At 37.0% G+C, this 14,939-nt stretch overlaps 1 protein-coding gene across 1 annotated transcript in view; it reads left to right on the top strand.

Moving 5' to 3' along the window:
- Positions 1–14,939, top strand: part of nlgn1 (neuroligin 1) — a 411,986-nt gene that overhangs the window by 112,798 nt on the left and 284,249 nt on the right. The gene's annotated exons all lie outside the window — the stretch shown is intronic.

Below are 14,939 nucleotides of genomic sequence, written 5' to 3'. Positions count from 1 at the left end.
TACATATGCTGAGACAGGGGAGGAAGAACATAGAACTAGAGGAGCTAATCAGAGGAAATGTGAGTCAGCTGGGACAGAAGGAAGGCAGAGCAGCTGAAGGAGACAGAGACTAATTAACCAAGAGCTGAGCTAGCACACAAACAGTTAAACAATTGGTGAACAGAGATATAACAGAAGTAAACTAAATATAAAGAGAACAGAACTCAAGAAGAAACTAGAAACTAAGCAAAAATGAATGAACTGATAAGGCAACATCTAACAAATAATAAAGAACACTGAAAATGGCAAAAACTAAAGAACATAATAAACAGCAAAGAAATTATAAAATACACACACAACAGAAAATCTAAACCCAAACACCTCAGGATCATGACATTATTCTGTTTATCGTTTGCTCATGGGTCAGTATTATGCAGTAGTTGGGGGAATAATTTATCAGCAGGTTGTATTTACTCCACCATACTGTACTCCTTTGTGGCTAATGAGCTCCCAATGACAGGTTTCATTGATGTTTTTATCTTGTTTAGTTTGCTGCACAAACAACCCCTGGACACAATGATCAATCAAACACAGCACAACCATTACAACATAAAGCCTTACTTCATTACATCTACAGTAAAAATTTCAACTAACTCTGCCTAAAAATCTAGCTACGCTAACATTTCCACATGAGCTCATTTTAACCTTTCATATTTATGGGGATTTTCTCTATACACCCAAAAGGAAGATATGTTTTTGTGATATGACTGAAAAAATACATGATCCCCTCAACATTAGTTTGGGTAACATGCACAAATATAGTCACACACACAGATGTTTAGATGTTTGAAAGTCAGCCATGTTTGTGACCTTCCATATCATTTAATATTCATGAAGGTGGAACGGCGATTCTAGAAGAGTCAGAGTCACATTGAACTAAACTTATTTTCATATTGGAAGAGCTTCTGCAAGCAGAATGTAATAGCATGTCTGGAGGAAAAACAAATTATTTGTGTGGGGCTCTCAGCTTGGATTATAGTCATCTTTTAGCAGTGAAGCTTTTAATGCTGTTAGGTTTTAAATTAGTTATCTCCCATTTTCTCAACGTACTGTCTTTCTGAACTCTCTTTTGGACATTGTTCCTCTGTTGTAGCTACCTTTTAAGGTGTAACACACCTTCTATTGTCTTTCACACATTTCAATCCCGAACTTTTGATTGAGACAAATTTAAATAATACGGGAAAATGTGTTTCCTTAGAAATAAAGCATGGATAAATAGTTGGAAGTTAGGATAAGGGTTAACTTTTGTGCTTGACATTGACCCCTATTAAAATTTTATTAACTAAAGTAAAAATACAACAGTTTTACAGTATCCTAGTATTCAGTAGTATTCATTTTTATCTCTAACATTTTTGTAGGCTGGTTTAATTTTGATAGATGGCTTTGGGCAAAAATATAATAGAACCCATTAAATGTAGTTGTAGTTTTTCAGTGCACACAATGCTACACCCTTTAGCTGATCTACTCTTTAGAGTTACACTAGGGGGTACACCACAACTGTCTGTTGTTTTGTTTTTTTGAAATATCAAAAATTAACTCAGAACGACAAATAAGGAAAAACAGAAACATTTATCTTTTTTGAAAACAAGGGAGAAGAGTAAAAGTCTTCTTTTAGCCATCCAACCGGTAGCATGCAACAACATGTGAGGGTGGGGGAGACTTGTCTTTTTCTATGCTTTCTATGTTCAGCCAGAGAAAATTCAGTCTATGGCATCTCATTGAAAGGATTTTAAATCATGGGAACAATCTGAGAGAATTGTCTTTTAGTTTTTGAAACATTTAACAGTTTGAAACCTTTGCATACCTTGATAACGGCTGCTGAAACAAGATTATTCAAGGTTTACCTCTACCATTAGATGTACCAGACATTTGATCTGCTATACAGATTGATTCCACAGCACTGTCCCAACCATGAAAATGTTTAAAAATTTCTAGCTTGTAGTTTAGAGACAGATGAAAGGAAAGATGGCTCTGACAAGGAAAAATGAGCAAGGATTCATTAAAATGCAGCAGCATGTTCATGTTTTTTTACACTAATTGGTTTTGTCACCATGAAGCCTTGGGCTTCCTTTTTTTAAATCTCTTTTACGTCACACACACTCAGGACGAAAACCATCGTTTAGACAACACTGTTTTACACCTAAATTTGACTTCTAGCTGTCATGGTAACTCTCTGGGCCGGATCAAATGCAAGGGTTGTATCTCCTAAATCTCTTCCCATCTCAGGTATTGTATAGTGCTGTGGTTTGTTGTCTGTTACTGTAGCCTCAAAACACAATTTAACAAGGGGTAGTTGTGGCATCTAATAGACAAATGTTTTAGAATAAGAGTATGTTTTTCTTTGGTTTTAGTCAGAAATGTGAGAATACTACACAATATTTCAGTATGTCACTAATTCTTCATTTTATGTGACAACATTAGAGCAGAGATGAAAAGGTCATCAACTAAAAGCATGAGTGAGTGCTCTCTACTGCACTGGCATCTTATAACTCCACAGGGATTACAGAGCACTTCTGAATCACTTTGATGGTGTGATAATCCTGCCAATTGTGTTCAATCCCCTTGCCAGAATCCAAGAAATTTACCAATATAGTTGTGTACACAGCACAATGTTAAAATTTTTCAAGCAATGGGCATGCATTGTCACCAATAAATATTCAATTTTTGTAAAGAAATGTTCACACATCAATATATAATATCGTTTTCATTTATCTCTGGAAAACAACGTGACTCCTAACACCTAGCCTTAGGAAGGTTTGGCCCACCCCTCACTTTTACCTGTGAGCTGTTTGAGGGGTTTCTTGCATGTAAAGCTGGTTTTATTTCACCTCACAGCATCTCAATGAGATCAAGACTTTGACTGAGCCCAGGAATTTTTTATTTCTTAATTCTCAGCCACTTCTTGTTGGATTTACATGTATTGGCTTATTGTCAAGTTACATGGTCCAATTCTGCTTCACATTTAGGTTCTTTGCACATTGTCTCACATTCTCCTCAGTCACCCCGATACATGGAAGAAGTCTTGGTGGATTCTATGATGGTGAGCTGGCCAGGTCCTGCTGTAGTAAACCATCCCCAAACCAGGACCACCTACAAGCCTCATATTTGGTATGAGGTTCTCTTCCTGAAATGATGAATTTGGTTTGTGCCAAACGTCAGAGCACACCAAGTTTAATGTTTGGGGTATTAACAGGACAAACCTCCTTTAATATGCTTATCATGTGCCCCTGTGTAATTTTTCTAATTTTAGGTGGGAATAATAGTCAGGGTATCTTATTCCTCAGTAGAAATGGCCTTTTTAATAAATACATTTTACAGTGAAATTTAAAAGGTTTTTAATCAGGAAATCATTGTTATTTATTTATATTCTTTGAAGTCTTCTATATTGTTAACATTCATATTATATCATAAATATCAATATAGGGTGTCCTAATTTCTCATATGACGGTATAATGGCCTCCATGGTCCATTTTCCTATGGTAATAAATTAGAACAATTATTTAAAAAAACACAAAAACACAAAAGCAGTCAAGCATGAACAGGCTGGACCTTTAAATCCTCCATAAATTACAAGCCTTTCCTTCTCTGGAACCGTTTCTTATGCATTGTTACACAAACATCATTTCTGCTGAGTCTTGACTCAAAAGCCTGAAGTCAGAATCCATATTTCTTTCTTGCGTAAGTAGGGTCACAAACTTGGGCTTAAAACCTCTGCAGTTGCTGTCATGCCATATTTCACAGTGCAGTGTGTGAACAGAGTAGATCTGACAAGTCTCTGCGTGAGGAGAGGAGGCTCAGTTCAAAAACAGCTTGACTCCCTGATAAATGGACTGGCCACTGGCCCATTAGCTGACAAAAGTGGTCAAAATGAGTCAGTTTGCCAAAGGAAAGAAAGAGAAAAAATATGAAGAAATGTTTTTGTTTTTTTTCTTTTGCTGAGAGACATGCTGCTATAACCCATCCTGAAATGGATTTGGTGAGACTGGTCACTGACCACTGAGCCACTGAAGCTAAGATTCAATCTTCCAACCATCTCAGAGTCAGCTTCTCTAATTCTGACATTTACAGCCGACAGTTTGTCCTAAGTTATGTCGGTTTTTCTATGTTCATTAGAAATCCTTAAAAACATGCTTTTTACCATTTGATAAATGTTTTAATGTGGGTGTAGCTAATGCAAAAAAAAATAAAAAATAGACCATTTATAATCTCATTTCCTTCAATGTAACTTTCAGCCAATAGACATGCAGCTTTTGTGCAATAACTCCAAAAAGACATAAAAAATTTCCGACTCCCCATAGAGGCTAATATAAAATGAAAGCCGGAATGTTCCAGATATGTTTTTCCTGCAACTCTTTTTCACGGAAAACGCACACAATTAATACAATAATGGGATGCATGGATGGATGGATGGATGTTATTTGTCATCTGCCATGTTATGAGTTATAAAACTCTTGCCACCTAATGGTTTTGGTAGGGCAATAAACCTTTTGGTAAAGATTTGATAAAGATCAGGATAAAGCTAAAATAATTATTCACTACCATTACAGTCATACAGTTTTATAATCAAAAACACTAAGGAAAGAAATTTCAGACAGATAATTGTGGATATGAAAAAAATACCGGTTTTCAAAGATATCTTACCGAGAAGCTGTTCAGTGCAGTAAACGTGAAGGTCACATTGCTGCTAAGATGTTGGTCTGTCAGTTGACAGCTCAAAGCTGAGCTTCGTTTGGAATAGCATCCTTTTAGTGTTGCATTTTCAGGTGGTTTTATTTTGTGTTTGTTTGAATGAATGAGAAGACAGAAAGAAAACAAAGAGCCCACACTGTGGGAAATCACTTGAAATCAAGAAGCCGTGGATGTACCCTTGAATACTGAGACACTCATTGCAGTACAGTAGATAAAAGTATACTGTTTGATCTGCAGCCATAATGTCTGAAGCATGACCTAAAGTGAAACTTCTTCTGTCTCTGTACTTACTTGATTGTTTGCACAAAATTCACATGCCATCGTTGACATCTTTCCCTCCTTCCCTCCCGGATTCCTCATAGCTGTCATTTGACACACTGACTAGGGGTGTTTCATTAGCAGCCAGCAGAAGGGGTGGGCAGGGGTGTGTCTGGTATCTTTTTTTTTATATCAGACAAACCAAACATGGGTAAATACAGTTTCAAATTATGATTTTCTTAATCAAGGGAAAATAGCCACCCATATTAACATGGCCCTATATGAAAAAGTAATCACCCTATTTGTTAAATCACAAATTGACTGGGACCAACCATGTTCTTTAGGTTCAGTTTTACAAGCCACATTGAAATCTGATTACAACCTGATCTGTTGATTCAAGAAATCACTTAAATAGAACTTGTCTATATGCAGTAGACTGCCATATCTAAAGAAAATGCAATAAATCATGTCTCGCTCTAAAGAAAATCAGAAACTCAATAAATTCATTGACATCCACAATTTGAAAATGGTTACAAAGCCTTTTCTAAGGCTTTAGAAATCTATTGAAAAACAGTAAGAAAACTAGGAACAGTGATAACCCTTACCAGACATGGCTTGCCTGCCAAACTTATTTATGCTCCTTGATGAGCATTGATTGGTCATCCAGGAGGTCACAAAAGAACTTGGAAAAACATCTAAAGCCCCTTTCAAATCATAGTTCCACAAGAAATATGCAACCAAACAGCCCCACCCCTCCCATTACTGAACTTTCAGAGTTTAGAGTCTAGATTGTTAAACCAAAGAGACGTGGCTTGCAATTTTTACCTGAGGGATGCTCAAGATGTGTGAGGATTTCTGTATAGAAGATCGCCAGGGCTGAGCTCCATTCCATGTTGGGACCTATAACATGATATGTGTAGGTCACATAGGTAAAGTATCATCTGAAAGGGGCTTAAAACACTGCAGGTCTCACTTACCTCAGTGAAGGTCGCTATTAAAAATGTATAAATTAAAAAAAGATGGCAGGAAAAAATGCCATCTGTCCAGGAGTCCCGAGGCCCATCTCAGATTGGTCAAAAAACTAATTGATCTTTAGGAAAATATTCTCCGGACTGATGACAGCAGAGTGGACCTTTTCGGAAGATGAGTGTTCTGTTACATCTTGTATAAAGCTAATACAGAATTCCAGAAAATGAATGTCATGCTTACAGTCAAACATGGTGGTGGTATTGTTATAATGTGGGTCTACTTAGGTACATATGAACAACTTGCTTTCATTGATAAAACCAGGAATTCTGTCTTGACATCATTTCATGGCCTTAAAGAAAAATGAACATTTTGAAGTGGTCTAGTGGTCTTGTCAAAGTCTAAACTTAAACCTGACAGAGATACTGTGGCTTGACTTTAGATTGGCAGTCCAAGCTTTAAAACTCCTCATTGTGACTGAACTAAAACAATTCTGACAGGAATGTAAATAAATGACTGTCAGTTAACAGTTGTCACTAGTCGTCGCTAGTTATTAGATTTATGAGGCAAATAAAAAACAGCATTTTCAATTTCCTCAGGTTAAATTTGTCTGAGATTATAATTGGATTGACGTACTGAATCACTGAAGTTTAAAGAAAAATAGAAGAAATCTGTCAGAGGTACTTTTTCATGACAGGTCTAAAAGTGTGTGTCTAAGTGTGTTACTCATGTCATAGAAATTTAAATTTATTTATGTGGGTTTGGTGCTAGGTCATGCCAGTCTCATAATGCAGTTAGAGTTAAGATGGCAGCAACATAAATGTCTTCTGAAGTGATGCGCATACATAAAAATAAGTTTGTCTGTCTGCAGTGTTTTGTTCCAAGAACTTTTCTATTTCAAATGGAGCTTAAATAAAATAAATAAATAAAACAGGTGATAAAGGTATAATTGCGAGCAGCTCTGTTCCCAGTATTCACTTTCACCCTATACTGTCTGGCTGCCACTTACTGTTTGAGCAGAAAAAAATATTTGTCTGTGGATTATTGATATTTTCCTTTTTCTCCCCATATTCTACAAATGCAAATAATTTTTAACTTTAAATTTGAATTGACAAAAATAAACATATGCTCTACATACTATACACATTGTATGCTGTACATATATATAAAAACCTAATCTATACAGTAAATATGCATATAGTAGTGTGAAGAAGACAAACTTTATTACTCCCACTGCCTATTTATACATAAATTACATGGTTGCTACCATAAATTCAGATTTAATAATCTGTGTCTTTGTCCTGCAATATATAACACCCAATAATTGAGTTACACATTATATTATATGGTATAATAAATGTACAATATAATAAACTTACATATATCTTACAATACATCATGTAACATATACAATATGATACACTAACACATATATGCAATATACTGGTGTTACACATTATGTTATCATCATATATCAATAAATTCAATCATATACTCCAATAATTCATAATGACTCATAATGTTACAGACATGTGCACATACACACAGATCAGCCTGTTTAAAGTCTAGCACTGCCTCAATGGATTGACTTATTTTGTCTTCATAACTTCTACTTCCTTTCGCCACAGACTTAAAATCAGAGGCCGTATGCAGATATATGCAACATTTCTTCTCATTTGGTTCTGTTCTGCTGGCGGGTGTGAAAATCATTTAGTAATTCTCAATCCTGTCTGTCTCCTCTGACTAATCTTACTTTATATGCTACAGGCAACGTGCCTGGTGATGATCTAGAAAATTAATGCATCATCCCTCATGCACAGACTACCTTTTAGGATAATATAATCTGAAGATCTTGTGAGTTAGGACAGATTTTTCCTGTTAAATTAAATATTTTTGTCGTTTCCCTGACACCTCGTACATCATGTTTCAATGTCATCTATACAAATGACAGCTTGATTATGTTCTCCGTTGTATAGCTGTTTGATGGATGGCTTAAGTATTAAGTATCATTTTTCAGAAAACATGTTAAAGTTCAGATACAGTCAGTGTGTATAGTTGAGATACAGTCAGAGTGTGTTTGTATTTGACAGCAATAGTTTCCGTATAGCAATAAGCTGCCTCTTAAAATAAGCAGATGATAATGATTTGCTCAAAATTGACTTCAGTTTTCCTTTAACAAAACAGAGATTGATATCTTGGATAGTCACTGACTACACTAGGGGCAGCTGTGAAAGCTCTTCTGAACTCCGGTGCAGACTAACCAAGCAAAGTCTGGTACACCCAAAGACGTGTGTTCTGGTTCACCTGGTGCAGTTCACTTACAGCTATCCAGCAAACCAAAGATAGGAAGTAACGTCTCTAATATATTTGGACAAATATGTAATCTGAAAGCTTTTGAATACTCCCTCAGCATCTGTGCTGCTGTTCTCGTCCCATATATACAGAGCAACGTCCCGTTATGCTCTGCCTTGCTCATGGTTTTAACATTTAATAGTCAGGGAAAATCTTAAAGAAATATGCATAAGTCAATCTATCCTGGTAAAAGTTCAAATTTCAGGCAGTAGAATTATATTTTTCCTCTCCTCAATGATCATTTCAGGTGTCTACCAACATTGTTCTCCTAGGACAAATTACGTAACATCCCTTGTACATGTTTATGTGGGTTTGCAGCTAAACCTAACCATAAATGCATTATCTAGAATAACCACTGCAGATTGCTAAATTTGAATTTTTGCTGGAAACCGGCAGGGAATTTTTCAGCATTCCCCACCTAATTATACAGAATCCTATAGTGTAATATTTGTGTGAAAGAACCCTATGTTTCTATGTCTGTGTGACAAATAGGGTAGAATTATTTTTGTGGTAAAAGAAACTAACAGATACAAATAGATTCTTAAATAATTAGTGAACGATAATCTAGTTCAGCCATGGATTGTTCTAGACAGGGGGCAACAGGTGCCAGTGCCCCTGTAGAACTGGTTCATTCTTTCGTTCTGTGTTCTGTGACCCCCTAAAAAACACGGTCACCCCTGGTAGATTTGGTCTACAACTTCCATTGGGTTAAATACGGTAGATTTTAAATGAGATCTGCTCAAAGAAAGAAACAAAAATTGTTGTTTATTTTACTATAGGAATATATTTAAAAATGTAGATGCCTGCACATATGGGCTTACTTTAAACAGTGTGGTAAAAAATACAGATTCTGGGAATAAGCAGTGAGTCCACACTTTTTTTTAAAGATTTTGTTTTCGGCACTAGAGGACTTTATCTTTGATTTTTTGACACTAGGCAGACAGGAGAGAGGGACAGAGAGAGATGGGAACACGGGACGGCCACATCGAGGACTATAGCCTCTATATATAGTCATGCACTTAACCCCTACACCACCATGCATGCCTAAAATGTGACTGCCATGCTTTTTATGTTTAATGTACCTCTGAGGCATCTTCTGTGTCTGGTGATAACTTCTCTATTCACGCCACCCTTAAAAATAACAAAATACATCAGAAATAATTAAATTACAAACCATGACTCAAGTCTAACATAACGACTCTGGCAAATTAAAACTAATCATTCTGTTGCCTGACGATAAGCTTAGATTTTTATCAGATCTACAAAGTGTGTTCAGAGATGAACAACACCCTCACACCTACATAAAGCAAAAATATTTTTGCTTGCAGATAATTGTTTAGTTCTTCTCATCAGAAGTCTTGCTGAAGTGCAATAGACTCCAGCTTTTACCTTGGGGAGTGGATTCTGTGTTTATAGTTTTAATCCTGTGAGGATTTTATCCAAGGTCAGTTGTAGATTACCTGTTTGGCTCATTGAGCCGTGTGCGCTATTAGATCTCCTTTTTAATCTGCATTGGTGATTGATTAAGCTTGTGTGTCTCTGTGCCAAAGCTGGCCTTGTCTGATGCGTACATGAAGCAATATATATGTATGAATTGCTCCTCTGTGATACGGAATCAATGCATTGGCTTTTATCCCAATAATTACCTTATCCAGAAGAGAGGTGGCCTGGGGGTTCAGCTCGTATGTGTGAATTAGTTTTTGCAGGTGTGTCTGTATCACTCTTACTTCCCAGTTGGCTTTGGAGTCATTAGTTGTTGCTACAGTGGCCACTGAACTTGAACTTTCCACATATTGTCACATTACAATCACAAAGATAAATATATTTTATTGAAATTTTATGTGAAAGACCAACACAAAGTGGTATAAAATTGAAAAGTGGAACTGAAATTACACATGATTTAAAAAATGTTTTACAAATAAAAAACTGAAAAGGGCAGTGTGCAAAAGTATCCCGTCCCATTTACTCTGAGTGCAACCAATTGCCTTCAGAAGTTGCCTGATGATTGCTAATGACTAAATAGAGTCCACCTGTGTGTAATTTAATCTCAGTACAAATACAGCTGCTATGTGAGGGCCTCAGAGGTTGGTTAAGGGAATATTGGCGGGGGCAAACAGCACCAAGGAACACACCAGACAGGTCAGGGATAACGTTGCGGAAAAGTTTAAAGCAGGTTTAGGCTATACAAAGATTTCCTAAGCTTTGAACGTCTCACGTAGCACTGTTCAATCCATCATCTGGAATTGGAAAGAGTATGACACACCTGTAAACCTACCAAGACAAGGCTGTCCACCTAAACTTACATGAGGAACAAGGAGAGCACTGATCAGAGATGCAGCCAAGAGGCCCATGGTGAGCCTGGATGAACTGCAGAGATCCACAGCTCAGGTGGGGGAATCTGTCCACAGGACAACTATTAGTCGTGCACTGCACAAATGTGGTCTTCATAGAAGCGAGGCAAGAAGAAAGCTATTGTTTAAAGAAAACCATAAGAAGTCCTGTTGGCAGTTTGCCAGAAGCCATGTTGGGGACACAGCAAACATGTGGAAGAAGGTGCTTCGGTCAGACGAGACCAAAATTGAACTTTTTGGTTTAGTGTGTTACTTCGATCAGCCCAGCTTAAAGATGATTAAACTGGTACATCTAGAGAAAATAAATATATCAACATCAGCAGGTGAACCTGTGGAGGGATCCTTCTTGTTTCAGCAGGCCCTGATGTCAGGCCAAATCTGGCTCTTGGGCCATAGCGTTGACTGCACCTTGCCAAACCAACACACAGTGAGAGTCCTCCATGCCTTCTTAAAGTCCTCATGGCTTCTGGAGAGGCTCACAGTGTTTTTTTCAGGCTGTACATGGACATGAGATGATGGCATATACGCCACAGTCTTTAGCAAGTTTCTGCTCAGTTGTCCCAACTGACTACAGGTCTTTACCCAAAACCATCTTGGCTCTCTGACTGATCTCTGGTTGTAATCTGATTGTATATGAGATTGTGAAATAATCCTCACACAGAGGATTTGTGGATTTGTCAGTACCAATATGTAAATGTAACTACACAGGTGGTAATATGGAAACGTGAACCTTAACTTGGACTTCAACTGTACTGTATTTCACCTTTCTCCTTGATCTGGAGAAAATGTAACTTGATCTGTGAAAATGTAACTTATTTCAAATAGGTTTTGTATTATATATTTTAACCGTGATAGAATGATCCCTAAATGTCTCTGTGGCTTTTTTTAATTGAACGCTACCTATAAGTGTTCTAACTGGCTGATGTTTGTGCAGTCAAGCCTATTGCTCTGTCAGTCTGTAACTTGTTTAGAGGAAGAACTGAAGGAAAAAGTGCATGATGGTAGTCAGCAAGGATACAAATAAAGCCACAAGGATAATACACACAAAATGAGATAGATGAAAGTCCCATGTTCCCAATACCAGCTGAGATCTCACCAGTATCTGTGGACGAGTCTGACTGCCATTCCACAGTGGCAGGTAGGGGGCTAAAGGCCAGTGTCAGGACCTGCTTGTCACTTGATGATTTAGAAATGACACTTGATTGTTGGACGAGATGTTTCTCTTTCACTTTTTCTTCCTTTCTGTGATAAGAGCTGTCATGCAGCTGTCTCATCTGCTATGATCCCTACTAACCCCCCGAGTCAAAAAAAGATGCCACAGTAATTGCAGCACATGTACAATTCCAACAGTAGCCACGTCTGTCAATTTTTTTTTATACCTCACAAGTTTTTATGTTACCTTTGTTTGTGTTATTTGTATCATATTAGATCATTCATTGGGGTAGATGGTGGGTTCAGGATTCACCTCTCTGAAATTTTAAAGTAGCTTTGTGCATTTGTTTAACAGTTATTTGAATTTGTTTTATTTTATTTTATCTACCATACTCATGTATGGTGTAGGGCTGATACTCTCATCTACACCAATTAGGCATAACATTAGGAGAATGTGAGGGACTGCCTGACTGGTCTGTGGCTGTGCAGCATCATTCACTGTTTATTCTGGCACCTTTCTCTCAGAACCAGCATTAACTTTGGCACTTTGAGCTGCAGTACCTCACCTGTTGGCCACATGGGCCAGCCTTATCCCCCGCAATGCAAAAATGAGCTGGTTCATCACCTATCTATGGTGAACATGTTATGTAGGATAACTGTAAAAAACAAAGCTTTCTGTTTTACAAACATTGAGCTGAACTATTTTGTTTACATGTAATTGTGGTAATTGTAATTTGTGTCTTAGTTCAGCTACATTTAAAAGTTTTGAAAGTTAGTCTTTCCAAGACATTGGGTTGTACCCATGAAACTGCAACAGCTGCGTCTTGATTGACATGTTTCCATGTCCTCCAATGAAGGTACAACCTCACTTGTTTTAACCCAGGATCCAAGCTGTGGGGATCAGCATGTTTATGATTATGTGCTCTCTTCACTGCAGTGGGTTTGGCCCCCAGTGGTTGTTTCATGATTGGCATCCAGGTCCCATCTTTCACACACAAAATCATCTTGCAAACTCATTCCTGCAAAAAGAACTAAACTAAACACAACCTTTTTATTTATATAACTATATGAGAACCATTGACCAGATACCAACATCAGCCTCAGAAGACAGCTGTGGTGTACGGCCATATGTTCTTACGCTGCTGAGCCGGACTGTTAATGCAGATAGGCAATACAAAACTCCCTGGCCACTGAGAAGAAGCTGCTTTAGGTGGTGAGCAATATTGCCTGGATCAAAAACTCATACTGGGTTAAGCAGTTGTGCCATAGTGGGCTGTATTGGTTTCAACTATGCCTGGGTCTTTTTTATCACACTGCAAATATAACTTAGGTAACCTTAAAATATCTGATAAATGTAGGGATATTGTATGGAAGATTGTATTTTGTTTCTGTGTTTGTCATATTTTATTTCTTTGCAATAATCTGTACCTAATGACAGAAGTAAAATATTATTTGGGGATGTTACAAATTACCTCCTGAGGTGAGACATTTTTACTAACTGATGGTAAAACGAGCTGAAGAAGAATGAAGAGATGACTGGTGGCGTTTTAACAGCTGTGAACAAAAATACCTCTGAGTCAGAGGACTGGAGTGAGCTACAAAATGTGTCAAGAGTTTATTCAGAGAGGGGAAAGTACTAACTGGGTTTTATCAGGGTTACAGGTTAGTAAAGACACTATATCAGATCTTATTTTCTATAATAGCATACTATCCCTCATCATGATGAAGCCCATTCTAAAAGGTAACCGTAAATAATCCAAATAATTAATGTATTGTTTGTCCGCAATACCTAAATGAAGTTCTGTTTTTAGAACAGACCACACATCCCTGGGCAGCAGTCGCTCAGTTCTTCTAAGATGTTCCACATTTTGAAATAACTGACTTTTGTGTCTAATGCTTACTCAGCACTTCTAAGAAGCATACTCAGCTTTTGCTTATCAAATCGCTTGTCAGATTCACAAAGGCAAGCTGGGAGATTGCTGTAGAACAGAATTATATGGAGGAAACATCTTCCTCTTAGAGTCATTAGAAAGAAGAACTCAGATAGTTGAGAAGTTCTGGCTCATGAATATGAGCTACTGATGCTGGTGTAAACCTTTCAAGATATTAATCCCTGCAGGGACTTTACTTTTTCTGTAGTATTCCTCTTTATGTGAGGTTTTGTTAACATTTACTTTAATAGAGAGCATGTGGCTATAAAGTAAAAATGTGGTACAGAGGATTGAGGCTTTGTTGCTGGCTGAGTCTCTGCTGTGTCTGATCATTTGTACAGAGCCTCTAGTTACCTGGTTGTATCAGCTTAAGGCCTTGTGGCATCACATGTGAGAGGGACTACATGTTGCATAAAGATCCAAAAACTGTCAGTGCATTGTTTTCTGCATGTCCCAATTCATGCTTTTTTACTTCTTTTCTTCAAAACTGCATGATTTTGTTGTTCTGAAGTTTATATGTAAGCATGTCAATATGTTTGGACTAGTGGTTCGTCTAAGAGTGTGTGTTTGTGTGTGTGTGTTTCTGAAGATGGTACATGTTTATGATACTCTGTAAATAACAAACTTAAAATGACAACATGTTGGTTTGGTTAAAGAAGCAACTGACCACTTCCCCTGCCTAAGATTCGGTGCTGGAACACAAAAAAAATAATACAAATAATACATTGTTCTGAAAGTAGTTTTTGTTCTTGTTTTATTTTGTTTTTAGTCTGTTTTGTTTTTATGCTTTTTCTTTTTCCTCTTTCGTTCATTTCAGTACTGAATACATATTCAGTTGAATTATTGAGTCGTGTTAAATGCAGTCTGTGCATAGCTTTTAAATTGAAATCATGTGCATTGTCCATTGAGACCAAGTCCCATTAAAGGCAATAAAAAGCTTTCTATTGTAGACCAAATAATGTTTTCATATGATTTGACTGTTTACCCGAACATCATATCCCTTATAATATAGTTTATCTCTCATAAAAAAACATAACATTTTTTAACAACCCAACCAAAGTCTGTTAAAACAGCTTCACAAATTTAATTTGCATTTCATCTTTTCTGTTTAGAATTATATTATTATTATTACATCAAAAAATATTTTTTGATATACACACACACACACACACATATATATATTTATATATGTACATATATA

Source organism: Girardinichthys multiradiatus, chromosome 9 (genome assembly GCF_021462225.1).
Source record: "Girardinichthys multiradiatus isolate DD_20200921_A chromosome 9, DD_fGirMul_XY1, whole genome shotgun sequence".
Classification (NCBI taxonomy): Eukaryota; Metazoa; Chordata; class Actinopteri; order Cyprinodontiformes; family Goodeidae; genus Girardinichthys; species Girardinichthys multiradiatus.
This window is presented reverse-complemented; position numbering and strand designations above follow the sequence as displayed.